The following is a 23,736-nucleotide window of genomic DNA, read 5'->3' as shown; positions in this document are numbered from 1 at the left end:
AGTCTTTGTGAACAGGAAGGGTTCCCAGAGATGGTGAGGACAAGCTAAGCCCTGAAGGAGAAACAGGAAAATGCCATTCAAAATACTTATTTATAATAAACATACTACTGCAATGTCTTTCATTTTTTTAGACTTCAGGAGGTTTGAGATTTCAAGGAGGTTAGGAGAAGTATCAGAGGTACAAGGAAAAGAACTGTGAGCATTCTGGAAGAAATGCACGGTCTAGAAACTGCTGGTCAATGCCTGGGGTGATGGCTGAGGAGAAGATGAGGAGAGAAAGGGCAAGGAGTGATACTGGGAGTTATGAGGGCAGATCATGAAAAGGAGGGCAGAGGGAACCTCCAAAAGGGTTTAAACAAGAGTAGGACATAATCGGGTTAACATTTAGAAAAAAATAATGTGGCAGTCTCGAATGGTTCATATTTCAGAGGAGGGAATGACAGGACCAGGAAGACGGGGTAAAAAGCTGCTGCTGCTGCTGCTGCTAAGTCTCTTCAGTCGTGTCCAACTCTGTGCGACCCCATAGACAGCAGCCCACCAGGCTCCCCCGTCCCTGGGATTCTCCAGGCAAGAACACTGGAGTGGGTTGCCATTTCCTCCTCCAATGCATGAAAGTGAAAAGTGAAAGTGAAGTCGCTCAGTCGTGTCAGACCCTCAGGGACCTCATGGACTGCAGCCTTCCAGGCTCCTCTGTCCATGGGATTTTCCAGGCAAGAGTACTGGAGTGGGGTGTCATTGCCTTCTGCAAGAAGCTGCTACAGGATCCCAAATAAAACATGAAGGGAAACTGAGACAATGGGAGTGGGGTTGGACCAGAGAGAATGGAGCCCAGGGGCACTCAAGGAGGTAGGACCAATAGGGCTAAATGATAAAAGCAATGAGTGAAAGCAGAGGTCAAACATGACCGTGGAGGTTTCTGATTCGGTGATCCAAAAGGAGGTCCCCACCACAGAAATCAGAAATAAGATATGAGGAAAAGTAACTCAGAAGTCTTTACTATCCCTGACTGAGGTAAGGAAATATGTCAATATGTTAATGATTTCCTCTGAAAACTGGTATTTAAGATGATTTTATCTCCTTTAGCCTTTTTATTTCCAAATTTTGTAAAATAAAACATGTATTATTCACAATCAGGAAATGTTATTTCCAATATTTTTCAATAAAATTGCTTTTATTATTTTATTTATTTACTTCCCACTAGAGGGTCTAAAAGTCATTAAAATCAAAACATAGTGTGACATGTAGATAGATTTAAAGGACTGGAGTTTTGTTTTGTTTTTTGGTATAAATGTACCCAGTAACAGAAGACTACTAGGTGAACCATGTCAACCTGGGCTTTTCTCTCCTTCTAATGAGATTATCTGCTACATGTCATAGAAATTTTGTGTAATGTCTTCTGTTAAAATATATCATGCCCAGCCATACTCTGCACCAAATTAGTAGGTAAAATAAAAGGGATATTCACTTCTCACAAACTTTTTAGCTTGCTTTCAATTTTTACTTAATTAGAGCAAGCTATCTTACATACTTAACATCTTGACATGGTAATTCAAAAGGATTCTGCCATTCTTGTCAATAAACAACTTATATAACATGCCATCTTCATAAACAGGGTGACCACAAGAATCATATAGATTGCTCAAAAGCATCTTAATGTAGTCAGCTGTGTGGTAAGTGTTAACAAGTAGCATAACTCCATCTTCTGATTCCTCCGGGAATTTCTTCTCCAGGCTTTAGAAAGAATTATTATTATTACTTGTCCAAAATGCAAATATGCCACTGCAGAGATTTATTCACTAAACAACAGGTCTAGGAACATGGAATACACCAGTTTACAAAAGATGAGGGGAATAAAACTTCCTGACTTCATGGAGCTTACATTTGGGTGAGAAAGCAGCAGTGGGCAGAGTTTTGGAAGTATCTCCACAAGATTACTATAAATCTAAAGTGGTTCAAAACCTATGGGTTCCAAAGAGTGGAACTGAAGAACCCCGGTAGGACCAAATAGGCCTAACAACTAAATCCAGTGCTTCAGAGCATGCTGCTGATATAATGGAACATTTTAAGGGAAAAGTTTTATCTCCTCAGCTTGGTATAATGTTTGCTGCCATGGGATAACTCCACAGACTTGGGAGCAGGAAGAACTAGAATCACAAAATGTGTACATACAATTGAATACTCATGACCTGCCAAGTTTACATTTAAAGTAAATGTTAAGTTTACATTTAAGGTAAAAATGTAGCAAATAAATAATATGATAAAGTCATACAGTGAGAGAACACAGATAGGGTAAACTAGAGCCCAGAATAGAGGTCAAGTTCAGGAATCAATCCTGGTTCTACCATTGAGTTGTGTCTTGGAACAGTTACTTATTGAGTCTCAGTCTCTAATCTGTAAAAGGAGGGCACTTAACTAGATCCCTAACACAGTCTGTTTCTTTATAGTTTTCCCTTTCTATAGGATACTTTTAATAGAACAAGTTTTCTATATGATAATCTTACACTTATACGAAAGTAGATGCTGTCTAGAATTTTACATCATTAACTGTTGGATTCTTCACAATAATTACTATTTCTGTATTTCTTGACCTTTGGGCTGTAATTTTTTGTATTATACAGCTTCCTTGGTGGCTAAAACAGTAAAGAATCTGCCTGCAATGCAAGAGACCCAGGTTCAAATCCTGGGTCAGGAAGATTTCCTGGAGAAAGGAATGGCAACCCACTCCAGGATTCTTGCCTGGAGAATCCCATGAACAGAGGAGCCTGGAGGGCTACACTCCATGGGGTCACAAAGAGTCAGACATGACTGAGCGACTAACACTGACCTGCCAAACCCTCTTGAAGGAGGTTTGACTGAGTTTCACTTCAAGGAAAGTAAAAGCAGCCCTCTGGGGTTAGAGATGAGGGGTCTTGGAGGGCAAGATGAAAGCTATTACTCTGATCTGAGATGAGCTGGTCCAGAAAGAACAAAAACAACATGGTCAGTTGTCACTTCTGCTCAAAGCACAGAAACAGTTAGGGGATGAACAGAATTCTAATTCCCTTGCATGATGAAGATAGGACAACAAAATTCTATGTGATGACACTGACCTCATCCCAGTAACAAGAAATATTGCTATAACAAGTTGGGGCAGCACATAAGACTTCAATGAACTTAATCTTCAAACATCTATTTTTTGGATAGGGAGAAGAACCTCAGGGAATAAGAAAGAATTGCTAGAGTGGGTGTGTGTGAAAGTAGCTCAGTCAAGTCCGACTCTTTGCGAGCCCATGGACTATACAATCCATGGAATTGTCTAGGCCAGGATACTGAAGTGGGTAGCCTTTCCCTTCTTGAGGGGATTTTCCCAACCCAGGGATCAAATCCAGGTCTCCTCCACTGCAGGCGGATTCTTCACCAGCTGAGCCCCAAGGGAAGTGGGTAGGAAGGATTATAAGAAGGGATGGGTCCCCGGGGGGATTACTATGCTCTAGTTGACTATTTTGGATAGAGTTTCATTGGGTCAAATTAAGTCACTTCTTTAGGCCAAAGGAAGATACTTCTAATCCCTTCCATATCTCCTAAAGTATGCTCACAACAAGTAGGGAAATAGGGATTCTTCATCATCCTAAAACAATGAAGGACTAGTATCAGTTCATTAAGAACCAAGGACTTGTCAAGGAAAAGCAGGAGTAAATGAACTGATACGGTGTTGTAGGCCCTATCCAACAATATGTGCCTCCTGTATTCCAAACACTACTTACACAGATACTTATAAATATCATGTGATATCACCTATAAGGGTCATCTACAAAGAATAATATAAATGAACTTATTTTTAAAACAAAAACAGAGTCAGAGACTTATAGAACTAACTTATGGTTACCAACCAGGGAGAAGAGTAGGGGAGAGGGACAGATTGAGAGTTTGGGGTCGACATGCACACACTGCTATATTTAAAATGGATAACAAACATGATCTACTGTATAGCATAGGGAAGTCTGCCTAATACTTTTAATAACCTAAAGGGGAAAGAATCTGAAAAAGAATAGATACATTATATGTATAACTAAATCACTCTGCTGTACACCTGAAACTAACACAATATTATCAATCAACTATGCTTCAATATAAAACTTCCTTAAATTTTTTAAAGAAAGTAAACTTAGAGATGCTTGATTACAAAAATAAAATCTATGCGGCAAGTATTTTAAAAACAATATATTAGAACTTGACCATAACTTGGTGGTTATTTCGGCTTGGTAATAATGAAATGACACAAGTAACTAAAAAGAAAGGATCTATGAAAACACAAAGATGTAAAAGATAAGCTCCAGTTCCACACCATGCCCATCCCCAGCCCTACGCTATTCTGAGAACCCTAAAGTAGACACGCCACTAGAAAATACAAACGCCAGCAGTTGAACATTTTAAATGATGAATCAGGCTGTCTCGATATCTAGACCACAAGTACCCTGGTGTGTTGAAAATTTGCTCTGTTTATTCTGAGCTGTTAGTCCTGCCCTGGACTTAATATTCCTTTCTGAATACTAAAGTTTTAAAGTATTTACTATGCAAAATTTCCTGCCCAACTGAAGCAGCAGCTCAGGAAGCAGAGCTCTGCCTGTGGGCTCTGAAGGGTGTTTTAGACTCTGTGCACCTGGGATCAAAGGCAGGATTTTCAGATAACTTTAAAGCCTTTGCTAGAACATTCAGGAAATGTTCAAGGTTTTTAAATTTATCACCAGATGTAGCGGGAAAAGACTTTTTTCAAATAGATAATTTTTCCACAGTCCTGAAAGTGCTTTTTAACAAACCATAATCACCTCACTCAGATGCACTGCAACTAGCATGGGAACAATACAGTTTACTTTTGAAAGGACTCTGCAAAATACTCATTACCAAACAATAGAAGCTATGCTTCAGCAGGGCCCTTGGTTCAATTTTAAAATGCTTGAAGACTAATATGGCTTGCTAATCAGGGCACACAACATCTCACCAGCTGAAGAACCTTGTTTTCATAGTGGCTGGTTTATTCTAAAGACAATTGCTACTCATTGAGAATTTTATTTTTGTGAAGGGACAGGAAATCAAATTCCATTGTAGTCATTTAATTAAAAAAAACTTACAATTTGATTTTCCATTCAAAATATGAGTGACCTCCAAATTAAATGCTGTTATCAACAGAACTACTTTGTTTTAAATTTGATATTACTCTTACAAGAGAAAATTTAAAGAAAGAAGAACAGGATATATACTCAATGACATTGGCATATAGATTAAAATCTTTGGTATTGGAAAGAAAAAAATTAATGTTACTTTTTCTAAGTATTGCATACCAAGCAATAATATAAAAAAGCCTAAGTTATTATAATTAGGTGACTAATTATAATAGTCACTTGGTGACTCAGATGGTAAAGAACCTGCCTACAGTGCGGTGTAGTTATTTGCACTGCTAAAGAGTAGGAAAATCTTGAATAATCAATTATCTAAACATAATTATTAACAATGTCCCCTACATGATACAAAGTATCGATACACCTTGCTAATTTTGTTTACTTGAATTAAAACAACAATAAGGAGATGGAATGAAATCTAGATCTAGCCAGAGTGACATAACTTATTCTAAGTTCTGGGGAAGAAAATATATAAGTTTTTTCTGATTTGCGTGTGCTCAAAGAAAAAAACTTGTGAAACAACTTATACACTGGTATTCCAATCTTTAAAAATACAACAAAATTTATACCAATTAATCATTTCTTTAGACCAATTCTGTCTTTGAAGAAACAGAGGCCATTCCCCTGATGCCAAAAATCCCTAAGCAGGGTGTTACCTTGCCACTACTGGTTTTTCATCAGAGGCTCCTCCCTGGCTGTGGGGGAAAGGCCTGCATCCTGCCCTTAATTTATTCATGGACTGAGGTTAGTGGAGAACCTGGATTTCTCTGTGGTGCTCTATTAGTTTCCTAAGGTTATCCTAAAAAAATTATTACAAACTTGGTGCCTCTAAACAACAGAATTTCTTCTCTACAGAAGCAAAAGGCAAAGGAGAAAAGGAAAGATACACCCATTTGAATGCAGAGTTCCAAAGAATAGCAGGGAGAGATAAGAAAGCCTTCCCAGTGATCAAGGCAAAGAAATAAAGGAAAACAATAGAATGGGAAAGACTAGAGATCTTTTCAAGAAAATTAAAGATACCAAGGGAACATTTCATGCAAAGATGGTCACAATAAAGGATAGAAACGGTATGGACCTAACAGAAGCAGAAGACATTATGAAGAGGTGGCAAGAATACACAGAAGAACTGTACAAAAAAGATCTTTATGACCCAGATAACCATGATGCTGTGATCACTGACCTAGAGCCAGGCATCCTGGACTGCAAAGTCAAGTGGGCCTTAAGAAGCATCACTATGAACAAAGCTAGCGGAGGTGATGGAATTCCAGTTGAGTTATTTCAAATCCTAAAAGATGATGCTGTGAAAGTGCTGCACTCAATAAGCCAGCAATTTTGGAAAACTCAGCAGTGGCCAGAGGACTGAAAAAGGCCAGTTTTCATTCCAATCCCAAAGAAAGACAATGCCAAAGAATGCTCAAACTACCACATAACTGCACTCATCTCACACGCTAGTAAAGTAATGCTCAAAATTCTCCAAGCAAGGCTTCAACAGTCCATGAACTGAGAGCTTCAAAATGTTCAAGCTGGTTTTAGAAAAGGCAGAGGAACCAGAGATCAAATTGCCAACATCCGTTGGATCACTGAAAAAGCAAGACAGTTCCAGAAAAACATCTACTTCTGCTTTATTGACTATGCCAAAGCCTTTGACTGTGTAATCACAATAAACTGTAGAAATTCTTTGAGAGATAGGAATACCAGACCACCTGACCTGCCTCCTGAGAAATCTGTATGCAGATCAGGAAGCAACAGTTAGAACCAGATATGGAAGAACAGATTGGTTCCAATTTGGGAAAGGAGTACATCAAGGCTGTATATTGTCACCCTGCTTATTTAACTTATATGCAGAGTACATCATGCAAAATGCTGGGCTGGATGAAGCACAAGCTGGAATCAAGACTGCTGGGAGAAATATCAATAACCCCAGATATGCAAATGACACCACTCTATGGCAGAAAGCGAAGAAGAACTAAGAGCCTCTTGATGAAAGTGAAAGAGGAGAGTGAAAAAGCTGGCTTAAAACTCAACATTCAGAAAACCAAGATCATGGCATCCAGTCCCATCACTTCAAGGCAAACAGATGTAGAAAACAATGGAAACAGTGACAGACTTTCTCAGGCTCCAAAACCACTGCAGATGGTGACTGCAGACATGAAATTAAAAGATGCTTGCTCCTTGGAAGAAAAGCTATGACCCACTTAGACAGAAAGCAGAGACATTACTTTAACAACAAAGGTCCGTCTAGTCAAAGCTATGGTGTTTCCAGTAGTCATGTATGGATGTGAGAGTTGGACTATAAAGAAAGCTGAGAGCCAAAGAACTGATGCTTTTGAACTGTGGTGTTGGAGAAGACTTTTGAGAGTCCCTTGGATAGCAAGGAGGTCCAACCAGTCCATCCTAAAGGAAATCAGTCCTGAATATTCACTGGAAGGACTGATGCTGAAGCTGAAGCTCCAATACTTCAGCTACCTGATGCAAAGAACTGACTCATTAGAAAAGACCCTGATGCTGGGAAAGATAGAAGGCAGGAGAAGTGGATGTCCGGGGATGAAATGGTTGGATGGCATCACCAACTCGATCGACATGAGTTTGAACAAGCTCCAGGAGTTGATGATGGACAAGGAAGCCTGGTGTGCTTCAGTCCATGGGATCGCAAAGATTCAGACATGACTGAGTGACAGAACTGAACTGACAGAAGTTCTGGAAGTCAAAAGTCCAACAACAATTTCACTGGACAAGGTATCAGCAGGACCCCAATTCTGCCAGAGGCTCTCAGAGAAGATGCGTTTCTTGCCATTTCTGGTGGCTGTTGATATTCCTTGACTGTGGCAGCATCACTCCAGTCACTGGCCCCAAGGACACATTGCCTTCTCTTTTTCCGTATGTATCAAATGTCCCTCTGCCTCCCACTTAGGAGGATATATGTGAATGCATTTAGGGCCCACCTAGATAATACACAACAATCACAGTAGCCGCAAACTCTTTAATCATAAATGCCAAGACCCTTTTCAGCCACATAAGGCAGCACTCACAAGTTCCAAGGGTAAGGAAGTGGGTGTCTCATGTGGTGCCATCATTCAGCCGACTACAGGTGTCTCATACAATCCAACAGATTACAAAGCAGCTTGTAAAACTTGCCAACTTACTTCTCTGTGACTCTCCAAAAATGAAAGAATAGCAAAACACAGTATGTGCGGATCGTAAGCGAAGCATTAGATGTTTAATAATTTCTTGACGCTGGGGGATGAAATAAAATGTCATAAAAGTAAAAATTACAATGGCATTTTGACATCTGATAAAATTAAATATTTAATATTCATAAGCATACTTTTCACTCTAAAATACATTATTTTTGTTAAATTTTAAGCACATCTGACTAGTTTAGAAATTGAAGATTACTAGAACTGCTAGTAAATGCAGATACAATCATAACATTTATTTGCTGGGACTCTACTACATCTCGTACTAGAAATCATTATTCTAGAGTTCCAGAAAGAAGAGAATCAAGCACTCTGAACTGAGAGAGTTCCTAGTTTACATTCCAGCCTTGCCCCTGACAAAGTGAATGACTTCAGGCAAGTACTTATGCTCAATTTGCTAATCTGTGATGTGAGAGATGTCCCTAGAAGTTTCTCTGCCAATCAAGATTCATAATGAAATAGAACTGAGCCCTAAATGCTTTAGCTGGTGCAAGTCCAAAGTAATCCTATCTCTTTTGCTACTGGTTCCTGGCAAGCTTGTAACCTGTCACTTTCTCTACTTCTTGGGCTTCTTTCAGCACTGTGTCTACCTGGGCCGAGAGCCCAAGTTTATAAAGGCAGGTACATGCGTACACACATGTACACAAAATAATAATAAAAATAAACTGTATCAAAAGCTTCCCACCATCCTGTTCTTTGACTCCTTTTTTCTCCCCCTCCCATCTCTATTCCACACTTCTTCAATCTCAGGTAAATCCAGGAACTTCAAACCCTCCTCACACTACTCTGCCATGCAGCTCCCATTCTGGCATCAGTGACAAGAAGAGAGCCCTTGAAAGGAGAGAGGGAGAGGAAGGCATCAGGTAGGTGAGAAGTCCCTGGTTTCCCCAGATCCCTTATTAAGATTGCAGACTAACAGGTTTCTCTTCCTAAAAGGGATTTTTACTTTTGTCAAACCGATAAGAAATTTTCTCCACCTTCTTAGATATTAAATAAGGCTAATACTACCCACTTGGAAGGGTAGTGGTGAGAATTAAAAGAGAAAATATATGTAAAATAATTTTGCACTCTGCCAGGCACACAAATATTGTGCATCATTTTTTTTTTACACTTAAAAAAAATTTTATTGGAGTATAATTTGTTTATAAAGTGTTAATTTCTGTTGTTAAGTGATCCAGTTATACATATATATTCTTTTCATATTATTTTATTATTATTTTTAATATTACTACAATGCTACAGGGATTTAAATTAGATCTGCTTACATATAAACTATATGAGAATCTATAGTCAATATTCTTAAATGGACTACAAAACTCACTGTAATCAGAATCATACTTTGATTCAATGCTATATTCTAGAGAGTTGTCATGCATAAAAACAAATGCCAATGAATTCCATTCTGAAACAATCTTGCATAGCTATATTTTTAGTTTCTCAGAAATGGCCTGATTTTCTTTTCCCTGGATTAACAGAATTCCATCTAAAATCCCTAATGTAGCAAATAAAATATTTCTGGTTTTAGTCAAATATTATTTAGGTTGAGGGTGGGGTTGAGCATGGAGATGAGGCTGAGAACTAGAAACATGAATCTGATCCAGAATTACCCTCCGTGTTTAAGAATGAGCAATAGTGTTGCTAACTAATACTGACAACTTAACAATTGACTCTTCTTTTTATGTTTTACACAGCCTCTGTAACTAATTTCTGCCTTTTAGAGTCATATCCAATTTCAACTGCCTCAAATAGGACCATGCATGAGAATCTCTAAGCTATATTCAATCCATGAATTTTGATAGTGACAGATATAAGTACAGCTAATGGTAAAAATCAACCACTAGCTTCACTGGTTTTGATCCATCAGATTTATAAAGGAATTTACATGGTCATCCAAAGGTTCCTTTCTTTCCCAAGCAGCTCTTTAATAACACTTCTTAATTAATATATACTATGACTCAATATGCCAGCAAATTTGGAAAACTCAGCAGTGGCCACAGGACTGGAAAAGGTCAGTTTTCATTCCAATCCCAAAGAAAGGCAATGCCAAAGAATGCTCAAACTACAGCATAGTTGCACTCATCTCACACGCTAGTAAAGTAATGCTCAAAATTCTCCAAGTCAGGCTTCAGCAATATGTGAACCATGAACTTCCTGATATTCAAGCTGGTTTTAGAAAAGGCAGAGGAACCAGAGATCAAATTGCCAACATCCGCTGGATCATTGAAAAAGCAAGAGAGTTCCAGAAAAACATCTATTTCTGCTTTGTTGACTATGCCAAAGCCTTTGACTGTGTGGATCACAATAAACTGTGGAGAATTCTGAAAGAGATGGGAATACCAAACCACCTGATCTGCCTCTTGAGAAATTTGTACGCAGGTCAGGAAGCAACAGTTAGAACTGGACATGGAACAACAGACTGGTTCCAAATAGGAAAAGGAGTACATCAAGGCTGTATATTGTCATCCTGTTTATTTAACTTATATGCAGAGTACATCATGAGAAATGCTGGACTGGAAGAAACACAAACTGGAATCAAGATTGCCAGGAGAAATATCAATAACCTCAGATATGCAGATGACACCACCCTTATGGCAGAAAGTGAAGAGGAACTCAAAAGCCTCTTGATGAAAGTGAAAGTGGAGAGTGAAAATGTTGGCTTAAAGCTCAACATTCAGAAAACGAAGATCATGGCATCCAGTCCCACCACTTCATGGGAAATAGACGGGGAAACAGTGGAAACAGTGTCAAACTTTATTTTTCTGGGCTCCAAAATCACTGCAGATGGTGACTGCAGCCATGAAATTAAAAGACACTTACTCCTTGGAAGGAAAGTTATGACCAACCTAGATAGCATATTCAAAAGCAGAGACATTACTTTGCCAACAAAGGTCTGTCTAGTCAAGGCTATGGTTTTTCCTGTGGTCATGTATGGATATGAGACTTGCACTGTGAAGAAGGCTGAGCGCCGAAGAATTGATGCTTTTGAAGTGTGGTGTTGGAGAAGACTCTTGAGAGTCCCTTGGACTGCAAGGAGATCCAACCAGTCCATTCTGAAGGAGATCAGCCCTGGGATTTCTTTGGAAGGAATGATGCTAAAGCTGAAACTCCAGTACTTTGGCCACCTCATGTGAAGAGCTGACTCATTGGAAAAGACTCTGATGCTGGGAGGGATTGGGGGCAGGAGGAGAAGGGGACAACAGATGATGAGATGGCTGGATGGCATCACTGACTCGATGGACGTGAGTCTGAGTGAACTCCGGGAGTTGGTGAGGGACAGGGAGGCCTGGTGTGCTGCGATTCATGGGGTCGCAAAGAGTTGGACACGACTGAGCGACTGATCTGATCTGATCTGATGACATTAGTGAAAAATAATATGCTATCCAGCAGAATTAGGGATAAAGCAGGTCAATTTTGTAATTCTCAGACACATGGGAATTTAGTCTCTGAAATACCAAGCTTCTTGGTAAGGAGATCTGAACTTTAAGGCAGTCCCACAGCATGAACACAAAAAATACTGTGGTGCCAAGGAGCCAGGACAGTTATAGGAAACTTCCTTCCACAAGGCTATTCACACAATGGTTGTAAAAGACCAATTCCAGGAGGGTGAACATTATAATTAAAGCTAAATTTTACTCTGTTGGCCCTGCCTGAAAAGAGGTACACAGGCATTTTTTTTAAATATGTGTGTATGTATATATGTGTGTGTGTGTGTGTATATATATATATTTCACATACATACACATATAGCTACATGTGTATATACATGTATATATATGTGTATATATATATATATATATACACACACATACAGAGTATGTAGATATAGATTTTTTAAAAGAATAACTTCAAATAAGAAAACAAGAAAATAAAATGTAACACCACAGAAATGTGTGCTTCCCATAGCAACTTCCAATAGCCAAATGGATTTCTCTGAGTAAGCGATATGAAGGCATTTAAAGAAACATGCTGTTTCCCCCTTTTTTTCTTACAATAATCATTTTTTCCACTTGCTGTCTTTGGTTATCTGACTCAAGTGCCATTTGAAATGCAAAACTATCAACAAAAACTGAGCCCATTAACTCGTTAAAAAGGTGTTCATATATACAGAATATACTAAGTGAAAAATGCTCAGATCTGCTGAATAATGTGTGTATCCTGTAATTGTAAAATTAAGCCCAGAGATAATAACCAGAAAAAAGCAGACATCACATGCTGCTAAAAATAAGTTGATGCCAAAGCTTCCAGACTTAGCTCCTAACGCTCCCTAAAATGACAAGAAGTCATGCTGTTTCTAGTTTCAAGTCATGGATATTTGACAAGTCTTCTCATATATTATCCAGAATATCACCACCACTTAACTAAAAGCCCGGCGGATTTTTTTTCTTAAGAGAGTAACATGAGGAATGAACAGCTCTAAATATATTATGAGGTTCTGACATGTCCAAAGACTACCATTATTTTCTGTGATTAATCCTGCTTTTTACTGACATGCCATGGGTAATTTTGGGAGAATTTGTTCTTCTTTAAGCCAGAGTTCACATCTCTGTTGATTTTTGTTCATTTCCAAAGTAGTTTATGACAAAAGCTTAAGGATGATGAGTTGGGGATGGGGAGCAGAAGTTTGAATCATTCGAGATTTGTTTTCCTTATCAAACAGACCACTCATACAGTCTGTTTCCATGGTGAGCAGTTGCATCTATGTTTGAGACCAGAGGACTCAGTTAGGCCAGGACTGACAGTTCACAGGCAGCTGATTTAATTCTGAGAGCTATTTTAAAAGACTGTTAACCTGAGGATCCTCTACAAACATAAAATCAAATAAAAAATACAGTCACCTTATTCAGGGGAGGGGGAGCAGGGCACATTGGGATTCTGATATAAAGAAACAGTATCATTTGGAAAAATAACTCCTCATTGTCACTCTTACATGACCCACCTCACTAAAAACTGATTCAGGCTAAACTCTTCCTTTTATGGATAAGAAAACTAAGGCCTCATGGTCCAAAGAACTCAGCCAAGGTCATTTAATGATTCTATGATGTTTTCTGAATAATCTTACCTGAAAAAATACATCGTCTTTTGAAGAGATTATTAAATTCTTATACTTAATTTGGAAGGTGATATTAAATTTTTTGATCCCCTACATAGAATACGGCTGAAAACTTTGATCGCAACTTTTAAGTATCCTCAGATATGACAAAATATTTTGCCTATTATTCCTCATATTACTACAATCTTATGAGAGTTTCTAAACACTTTGAATATAGTTATATTTTGCTTCTTTAGTTAGCAATTTGGAGTTGCTGTGGATTTTGGAAGCTACTAATTGTCTGAAGAAAAGAGAAATAACGTCACTGGGACACGTTGGCACACTGAAGGCAAGAAAAAGCCCTTAATTGCTGTGACTTGGGAGCAAAGAAAGGAAAGCAAATGAACAGGCAATAGAGAATTTTTCAAAAGAGGCATGCATGTGAAGGTGTTAGAGAATGGAACACATTCAACTCACTTCTTAAGTCTGTAATTACCACCTGGCCCAAGGAACAAGTAGTGATTCTCCATAATCTATCTCTTGCCATTTGCTGAAATAGCTCTTAAATACTTGACATCAGCCTCTTCCCTGCCTAGAACAAATTGGGGGTTTGTCTTAAATTCTGACACAAATTAACTACCATTACATCATAATTTTTAAATTCTGTATTGCTCTTATTGAAAGACCAAAAACGAGTAAGCATAATAGCCTGCCTAGAGCTGCTTTCATTGAGGAGAGGGTATAAAGTCCTTTGCTAGGATTAAGCCATTCACAGCCTTACGATGGCAGTGTTTGATTTCACTCTCCTCCCTTGCTTATACATCAGAGTCCTTTCCTTCTCTAGAGTGACAAAGCTTTGGCCCAGGAGGGACATTTACTAGTCCTTTTCTGTCTTCAAAAGATGCTTTCTATAACTGACTTTAGAAAGTAGTTCAATAGTATACACTGTACCTCCCACTCCATCCCACAAGTGGTCTGGTCAAAAATAGATGAAGGTGAAGACTTCTTCATTTTTTTCCTAAGCAGGAAAGAAGCAATCTCCTAATTTTCTAGAAATGAAGGAATTCTGATTAATGCTACTAGGCTAGTTTTTCAACCATAACATTCTGATTCTCAGCAGACTGTGGATATCTAACCAACAGTCAAACAGAGCTATTAGTTATCATTATATTAAGTTCATAAGAACAAATATTGAGCAACTGCATTATCACTGCTCTATTTTTAAAGCAGAGTCCACCTTAAAAAAAAAAAAAAACTGAAACAGATTTTAAGTATTTTTCTTTATATGTGCCATTGAAAACATCAAAATGCAAACTCCTCTAGTTTTGTTTTGTTTATAAACTGATATACAGATCTTCCTCAACATACAATGGGGCTACATCTTGATGAATCCAATGCAAGTTTAAAACATGGTAAGTTGGAAAAGCATCTAATTCCCTAACCTACCAAACATCATAGCTTACCCTATCCTACTTTAAACATGCTCAGAACACTTGCATTAGCCTACAGTTGGGAAAAATCCTATAACATGAAGCCTATTTTATTTCAAAAAAATAAAAATTATTGAATATCTCATGTAACTTTGTGAAAATTGTACTGAAAGTGAAAAACAGATTGGCTGTGTGGAAACAGAATGGTTGTAAGTGGATCGTTGTTTACCCTCCTGATTCTGTGGATGCCTGGGAACTGAGGGTCACTGCCGCTGTCCAGCACCAGAAGAGTATAGCATACTGCATATCGCTAGTCTAGGAAAAGATCAAAACTCAAAATTCAAAGAATGGTTTCTACTGAACACATATCTGTTTCACAGCATGGTAAAGTCAAAAAATCCAAAATCAAGCCATTGTTAAGTCAGGGGCTGTCTCCGTTTGAAAGGCTTAGGTCCTTGTGTTATTTTCTCTCTAGTTAGAAAGTACATGGGGAGAAATAAGCTCTGGAATCAGATAAGGAAACAAATGCAACAGTATTGTTTCTGGAAGAACAGCCTCTGAAACTCTTCAGCTCATGTTAAAAGAGCAAGGAAGCAATGAGGAGGTGAACAAAGAAGGGAGAGAAAAAAGAATGGAGGGAGGAAGAAAAGGGAAAGGGAAGAGAATCAAGACTCAGATGCATTAATTATAAGAGAGAGAGGTATGGCACATCAGGCCCATTAAGAAGATATTTTACTTAACTTCCATTATTTAAATGAAACATGTCATTCAGCTCCGTGAATAAGCCTGCTCTGTGTGTAGTCAAATCTAAGTGCATTACAGTCTGTAGAGACCTTGGAGAACAGTTCTCAGGAGGAAGGCAAGGTGATCTGGTATTCCTATCTCTTGAAGAATTTTCCACAGTTTGTTGTGATCCACACAGTCAAAGGCTTTGGCATAGTCAATAAAGCAGAAATAGATGTTTTTCTGGAACTCTTTTGCTTTTGTCAATGATCCAACATATGGTGGCAATTTGATCTCTGCCTTTTCTAAACCCAACATGAACATGTGGAAGTTCACAGTTCATGTACTGTTGAAGCCTGGCTTGGAGAATTTTTAGCATTACTTTACTGGCGTGTGAGATGAGTGCAACTGTGCAGCAGTTTAAGCATTCTTTGGCATTGCCTTTCTTTGGAATTGGAATGAAAACTGACCTTTTCCAGTCCTGTGGCCACTGCTGAGCTACCCAAATTTGCTGGCATATTGAGTGCAGCACTTTCACAGCATCGTCTTTTAGGATTTGAAATAGCTCAACTGGAATTCCATCACCTCCACTAGCTTTGTTCGTAGTGATGCTTCCTAAGGCCCACTTGACTTTTCATTCCAGGATGTCTGGCTCTATGTGAGTGATCACACCATCATGGTTATCTGGGTCATGAAGATCTTTTTTGTATAGTTCTTCTGTGTATTCTTGCTACCTCTTAATATCTTCTGCTTCTGTTAGGTCCATACCGTTTCTATCCTTTATTGATCCCATCTTTGCATGAAATGTTCTCTCGGTATCTCTAATTTTCTTGAAGAGATGTCTAGTCTTTCCCATTCTACTGTTTTCCTCTATTTCTTTGCACTGATGACTGAGGAAGGCTTTCTTATCTCTCCTTGCTACTCTTTGGAACTCTGTGTTCAAATGGGTATATCTTTCATTTTCTCCTTTGCCTTTCACTTCTCTTCTTTTCACAGCTATTTGTAAGGCCTACTCAGACCACCATTTTGCCTTTTTGCATTTCTTTTTCATGGGGATGGTCTTGATCACTGCCTCCTGTACAAAGTCACGAACCTCCATCAATAGCTCTTCAGGCATTCTGTCTATCAGATCTAATCCCTTAAATCTATTTGTCACTTGCACTGTATAATCGTATGGGATTTGATTTAGATCATACCTGAATGGTCTAGTGTTTTTCCCTACTTTCTTCAATTTAAGTCTAAATTTTGCAATAAGGAGTTCGTGATCTGAGCCACAGTCAGCTCCTGGTCTTGTTTTTGCTGACTGTATAGAGTTTCTCCATCTTTGTCTGCAAACAACATAATAAATCTGACTTCAGTATTGACCATCTGGTGATGTCCGTGTGTAGATCCTTCTCTTGTGTTGTTGGAAGAGGGTGTTTGCTATGACCAGAGTGTTCTCTTAGCAAAACTCTATTAGCCTTTGCCCTGCTTCATTCTGTACTCCAAGGCCAAATTTGCCTGTTACTCCAGGTATTTCTTGACTTTCTACTTTCATATTCCAGTCCCCTATAATGAAAAGGACATATTTTTTGTGTGTTAGTTCTAGAAGGTCTTGTAGGTCTTCATAAAACAGTTCAACTTCAGCTTCAGCCAAGGTCCAGGGACAAAATGATTTTTTCCGTAGTATAGTCAACAACAGATGGTGCTAGTTCAGTTCAGTCGCTCAGTCATGTCTGACTCTTTGCGACCCCATGAACCACAGCACGCCAGGCCTCCCTGTCCATCACCAACTCCCAGAGTCCACCCAAACCCATGTCCATTGAGTCAGTGATGCCATCCAGCCATCTCATCCTCTGTTGTCCCCTTCTCCTCCTGCCCCCAATCCCTCCCAGCATCAGGGTCTTTTCCAACAAGTCAGCTCTTCGCATCAGGTGCCCAAAGTATTGGAGTTTCAACTTCAACATCAGTCCTTCCAATGAACACTCAGGACTGATCTCCTGTAGGATGGACTGGTTGGATCTCCTTGCAGTCCAAGGGACTCTCAAGAGTCTTCTCCAACACCACAGTTCAAAAGCATCAATTCTTCAGCTCAGCTTTCTTTATAGTCCAACTCTCACATCCATACATGACCACTGGAGAAACCATAGCCTTGACTAGATGGACCTTTGTTGACAAAGTAATGTCTCTGCTTTTTAGTATGCTGTCTAGGTTGGTCATAACTTCCTTCCAACAGGTGGCACTAGTGGTAAAAAAAAAAAAAAAAAAAAAAACCACCTGCCAATGCAGGGGACACAAGAGCTAAGGGTTCGATCCCTGGATCATGAAAATCCCCTGGAGAAGCGCATAGCAATCCACTCTACTATTCTTGTCTGGAAAATTCCATGGACAGAACAGCCTGGCAGGCTATAGTCCATGGGGTCCCAAAGAGTCAGACACAACTGAAGCGACTTAGCACACACGTGCACATAGTCAACAATACACCATTTCTGCTAAGTGTTCTCAAAAAGGTTTGGGGCCCCTATTAAATGCTTCATAGTAACTTGCTGCTGCTGCTTCTGGTGCTAAGTCGCATCAGTCATGTCCGACTCTGTGCAATCCCATAGACGACAGCTCACCAGGCTTCCCCGTCCCTGGGATTCTCCAGGCAAGAATACTGGAGTGGGTTGCCATTTCCTTCTCCAACGCATGAAAGTGAAAAGTGAAAGTGAAGTTGCTCAGTCGTGTACAACTCCTAGCAACCCCATGGACTGCAGCCTACCAGGCTCCTCCATCCATGGGATTTTCCAGGCAATAGTACTGGAGTGGGGTGCCATTGCCTTCTCCACATGGTAACTTGATAATAAACCTATCCCTGTAATATACCCAGTGATTTTCCAGCCCATTCTCTGAGGTACTAAGGGTACTAGGGGCAAAGATACAAGTGTCCTAGAATTCTGGCAGAGTGGTAGGCACTGGCTTGAATTAGCTTGAATAAGTGGTTGGATGCTAAGAACTAACTTCTCTCATTGTATTCTAATTGCTCAAGGAAGAAAAAAATGTTCTGTACAACATTATTTTTCACTAAAAGTGAAAATAAAGCCTCAGATCAGTAGCAATCTCAATCATCCACTAAATTTCTAAAACGTATTTTATAATACAGTTTATTTTGAAAATGCACCAAAACCATCTTTAAGATGTATAAAATACATGCGAATCATAAGCAAGAAAATGAGCAACTACGATAATCAAATTTTAGATAGAATAAAAAATACAGATAAAATCATAAACTTAGGGCTTCTGAGAAAATAGATTACTAGAATAACTAAAAGAATGGTTTCAAAATTAGTTTCCACTTTCTGTGCATAAAGTCTGATGTTCTGGCCTCTGCAGTTACTGTGTGTTTAAGTATTAGCTATAGCAAGTGATGTTAATAAATACGTAACCTGGAAAAAATTATGCATGAAGCCATTAGCTCTGATCAACAGGATACCCAAATTACCGATATTTCATCAGATTAGTCATCAGATGCTTTGAAAATCAGCGAAAATAAGATTCTCACTTAATGGTCTTCAGCAGGGAAAATTCGAACTAAAAAAAATATAAAGAATGGGGTTTATTCTGTTCAGTTGCTATGTAGTAAGTGTCCACCGCACAACAGGCTTCTCTGTGCTTCACTATCTCCTGGAGTTTGCTCAGATTCATATCCATTGAGTTGGTGATGTTATCTAACCATCTCATTCTCTGCTACTCCCTTCTCCATTTGCCTTCCATCTTTCCCAGCATCAAGGTCTTTTTCCAGTGAGTCAGCTCTTCGTATCAGGTGGCCAAAAAGTATAGGAGTTTCAACATCAGTTCTTCCAATGAATATTCACAGTTGAATTCCTTTAGGATTTACCAGTTTGATCTCCTTGCTGTCCAAGGGATTCTCAAGAGTCTTTTCCAACATCACAGTTCAAAAGCATCAGTTCTTTGACATTCAGCTTTCTTTCTAGTTCAGCTCTCATATGAAAGTGAAGTTGCTCAGTCGTGTCTGACTCTTTGCAACCCCATGGACTGTAGTCTACCAGGCTCCTCCGTCCATGGAATTTTCCAGGCAAGTGTACTGGAGTGGGTTGCCATTTCCTTCTCCAGGGTATCTTCCCGACTGAGGGACTGAACCCAGGTCTCCTGCATTGCAGGCAATGTTCTCATCAGTTCACTTCAGTTCAGTCGCTCAGTCGTGTCCGACTCTTTGCGATCCCATGAATCGCAGCATGCCAGGCTTCCCTGTCCCTCACCAACTCCCGGAGTTCACTCAGACTCACGTCCATCGAGTCCATGATGCCATCCAGCCATCTCATCCTCCATCCCCTTCTCCTCCTGCCCCCAATCCCTCCCAGCATCAGAGTCTTTTCCAATGAGTCAACTCTTCGCATGAGGTGGACAATGTACTGGAGTTTCAGCTTCAGCATCATTCCTTCCAAAGAAATCCCAGGGCTGATCTCCTTCAGAATGGACTGGTTGGATCTCCTTGCAGTCCAAGGGACTCTCAAGAGTCTTCTCCAACACCACACTTCAAAAGCATCAATTCTTCGGCACTCAGACTTCTTCACAGTGCAACTCTCACATCCATACATGACCACAGGAAAAACCATAGCCTTGACTAGACAGACCCTTGTTGGCAAAGTAATGTCTCTGCTTTTGAATATGCTATCTAGGTTGGTCATAAATTTCCTTCCAAGGAGTAAGCGTCTTTTAATTTCATGGCTGCAGTCACCATCTGCAGTGATTTTTGAGCCCAAAAAAATAAAGTCTGACACTGTTTCCACTGTTTCCCCATCTACTTCCCATGAAGTGATGGGATCAGATGCCATGATCTTCGTTGTCTGAATGTTGAGCTTTAAGCCAACTTTTTCACTCTCCACTTTCACCTTCATCAAGAGGCTTTTGAGTTCCTCTTCACTTTCTGCCATAAGGGTGGTGTCATCTGCATATCTGAGGTTATTGATATTTCTCCTGGCAATCTTGATTCCAGCTTGTGTTTCTTCCAGTCCAGCGTTTCTCATGATGTACTCTGCATATAAGTTAAATAAACAGGGTGACAATATACAACCCTGACGTACTCCTTTTACTATTTGGAACCAGTCTGTTGTTCCATGACCAGTTCTAACTGTTGCTTCCTGACCTGCATACAGATTTCTCAAGAGGCAGATCAGGTAGTCTGGTATTCCCATCTCTTTCAGAATTTTCCACAGTTTATTGTGATCCACACAGTCAAAGGCTTTGGCATAGTCAATAAAGCAGAAATAGATGTCTCATATCAGTACATAATTACTGGGAAAATGATAGTTTTAACTATACAGACCTTTGTCAGCAAAGTGATGTCTCTGCTTTTAATATGCTGTCTAGCTTTGTCACAGCTTTCTTTCCTGGTCTGAATGTTTGTGTTCCTCCAAACTTCATGTGTTGACATCCTAACCCCCAAGATGATGCTTTAGGAGGTAGGGCCTTTTAGAGGTGATTAGATCAAGAGGGCAGAGGCTTTACAAATGAGATTAGTGCCCTTATAAAAGTGGCCCCTGAGAGATCCGTAGACCATTCTACCACAAGCCCTCACCAGACACAGAAGTTGCTAGCTCCTTGGATTTTCTAGCCCCTAGAACTATGAGAAATAAACATGTTTACAAGCCACCAAGATATAGTATTTTGTTACAGTTGCCTGAACACAGTAAGACAGGGTTAATAAACTAAAGCTAGCAGCACAGGGGGGTGCCTTGGACAATGTGAATACCTGGAAAAAGAGAGAGGTGAGGAAGACACTAGTAAGGTTGCCAAATTTAGCAAATAATAATAATGATAATACAGGATGCCCAAATAAATTAAATTTTCAAATAACACATATTTTCAATATAAATATGTCCATGAAATATTTGGGACATACTTGCTATGAAAAAACTTTTTGTTGATATGATAAAATTCCAACTTAATTGAGAATCCTGTATTTTATCTGGCACGGGTGAAGAGGAACATAAACTTACAGATCATATGACTTTGGTTCACCTCCCAGCTCCACCACTGACCTTAGACAAGCTCTTTAAATTCTCTGAAAATTGCTTGGAACCTAAAAGTGTTCTTGCAGCACCAAAAATAATATTAAAGTGCCAATTCATCAATAACTATTCATTTATCCACTTGCCCTCATGTACTTAAGAATTCTGTTCAGGGTTGGCTTAAACTCAGAAGACATTTTTTTATGCGGGTTACTAATTTTATTCCCAATTGCTCTTCCTTGAACCTAGACAGTATATAAGGTGCTTAAAACCTTGGCTTGTAATCGAACTACTACTAATATCTTTAATCCAAACCAAAACACAGTACAACTTGGGAAAAATGTTTATAAGAAACTGATAGCCAGCATTAATAAATCTCTCACCCTCCAAAATTGGTAGTTTCCACAGAAGGACTGGACTTTCTGTGACCAATAAACTAAATTGAAAAATCTCCAGCCAACTGTAATAAACACAGAATTGAAAGCTAATAAAACACCACAGGGCATTTCAAGGTAACTCAGCAGGAGAGAGCTCACCAATATAGATGTGTTTACAGATGGTGACTAAAGATATAATAATTAATCTGCTTTTGAACTAATGAACAAATCACATGCTTCCTTAAAATACAAAGCACAAAACTCTTAACTGCTAATTAAGTTCAGGAGTGGAATAAACACTTGATTTGCAGTAAAGGATAAGGCTCATAAACAGTAATATACAGCCATCCAAGTCCTGCCTGTCTGTCTCAGAAAATACAAGTGCCCTATTGAGGATGTAAAAATTTATATGATACTATCATTCACCTGTGGTTTTTAAGTCTCAACAAGATCCAAAATCATTTATTATAAGATGAAGGTACTTCCTTAAGGATCTTTCACAAAGGAATTACTCCAAACTGGTTATAAGGATGTTAAATATAGTATTTTTACAATAATAATGATAATATTTAAAGCTGTACACGTTCAACCACGGAAAACATAAGTGAATCAATACTAGAGATCCTATAAATCAGTTATTTTCATTCTTTATAAGTATTCAAAGTAGGTGACTACATGAATAAAAATTCCTTGTACAGAATTAAATGGAATCAGATTCTTGCTCACTGATAAAAGAGGAAAAAAGAAGACAGGTAGACAGACAAATGAGAATCAAACCAGAAGTCCACAAATTACAGCCCAAGAGAAAAAAATCTGACTCTTGGCTTCCCTTAGCATAGCCCACAAGGTGAAAGTGGCTTTCACACTTTAAATTATTGAAAACTATCAAAAGAAAAAAATATTTCATGACATTAAGATTATGTGAAACTGAAGGAAACACAAGGAAGTTGTCCATAAATAAAGTGTCATTGGAACACAGCCACACCCATTTGTTTACCTAAACTGTGCTTTTGTGGTGCAGCAGCAGAATGGAATACTTAGAACACAAGCCATATGGCCCACAAAGCCTAAAGTATTTACGTTATTGTCTTTTGCTGAGAAAGTATGCTGACTCCTGAGGTAGACAGATAAGTAGGTAGATAACACAAGCTGTAATCCTCCACCATCTAGACTTCAAAAAGTTCCACTAGAAATCCAAAGCATAGTAATTAAAATCACCACAGTACTTTGTGATGTATTTTATCATCACTTAAAAAACAAAACATATTTATCATAAGCCAGTATTATTGCTACATTTGGTTATTTATATGCTTTCCCTTAGAAAAATGGACGTTTAGGAAAACCCAGAAACTTGAGTTGCAGCAGGATTTCTGCTATTCTCTCCATGCAGAATTTCTCTGCCTTGCCCCTCCCATTGCCTAATGGCCCAGAATCCCTTCCCTGCCAGCTGCTGAGGTTACTCTCCCAGCTCTACCCTCCCAGCCAGGGCAGAAGCTGGGAGGGTAACCTCAGTGCCCCTGTGGCTGTTCTCAGTCACCACTCTCATCCAACACACTTTTCCCCGTCTTCCTTATCAAATCAGGATATTTCTCTGAAATATAAATAGATCTTACTTCAGTACTTTTGATTCAAGGAGGCACTAGTATTGCTCTTTATATACTTTTAACTTCCCCTGATGGGGAAGGCAAAGAAGGTCACTCCACACCACCACCACTCCCATCTATTTCCTCTACTGATAACAGTATTAAAAAAAAAAAAAAAAAATTAGAAAACATCAATCAAGTTATCTGTCCTAAAATACGGCTTGTAACAAAGAAGATGCCCAATAAACATT

The 23,736-nt window shown here is 39.0% G+C and overlaps 1 protein-coding gene across 1 annotated transcript in view; it reads right to left on the bottom strand.

Moving 5' to 3' along the window:
* The window catches only part of HDAC9 (histone deacetylase 9), a 1,051,976-nt gene that overhangs the window by 987,043 nt on the left and 41,197 nt on the right, over positions 1-23,736 (bottom strand). The window lies entirely within an intron of this gene.

The sequence above is a fragment of the Bubalus bubalis genome, chromosome 8, assembly GCF_019923935.1.
Source record: "Bubalus bubalis isolate 160015118507 breed Murrah chromosome 8, NDDB_SH_1, whole genome shotgun sequence".
Taxonomy (NCBI): Eukaryota; Metazoa; Chordata; class Mammalia; order Artiodactyla; family Bovidae; genus Bubalus; species Bubalus bubalis.
Note: the sequence above shows the minus strand (reverse complement) of the source record. Positions and strands in the feature narration are given on the sequence as shown.